Raw genomic sequence first — 365 nt, forward strand, 5'->3', positions numbered from 1 at the left:
CCCCTTGCTCTGCTTTGCATCCCTTGTCATTGTGCCTGCAGCTGCGGGAGGCTGGGCAGGGGTGGCAGAAGGAGCCAGCCTGTTGCTGGCGGGTGGTTTTGCCCCATCCCTGTCAGCAGGACAGAGGTGACCCCAGGAGCAGGGCTCAGGGGGCTGGCAGCAAAGCCAAGCTGGGCAGAGGCATTTGTCTGGGGGGGCAGGGGCTGTGCTGCCTGGCTGCCCCCCTGGGAGGGATGAGGGAGGTGATGACCCCAGGAGCAGGGCTCAGGGGGCTGGCAGCAAAGCCAAGCTGGGCAGAGGCATTTGTCTGGGGGGGCAGGGGCTGTGCTGCCTGGCTGCCCCCCTGGGAGGGATGAGGGAGGTGA

At 67.1% G+C, this 365-nt stretch overlaps 1 protein-coding gene across 1 annotated transcript in view; it reads left to right on the forward strand.

Annotated features, from left to right (window-relative positions):
• Nucleotides 1-365, forward strand: part of MFSD2A (major facilitator superfamily domain containing 2A) — an 11,765-nt gene that overhangs the window by 6,065 nt on the left and 5,335 nt on the right. The window lies entirely within an intron of this gene.

This window comes from Chaetura pelagica, unplaced genomic scaffold (assembly GCF_000747805.2).
Source record: "Chaetura pelagica isolate M959 unplaced genomic scaffold, ChaPel_1.0 scaffold676, whole genome shotgun sequence".
Classification (NCBI taxonomy): domain Eukaryota; kingdom Metazoa; phylum Chordata; class Aves; order Apodiformes; family Apodidae; genus Chaetura; species Chaetura pelagica.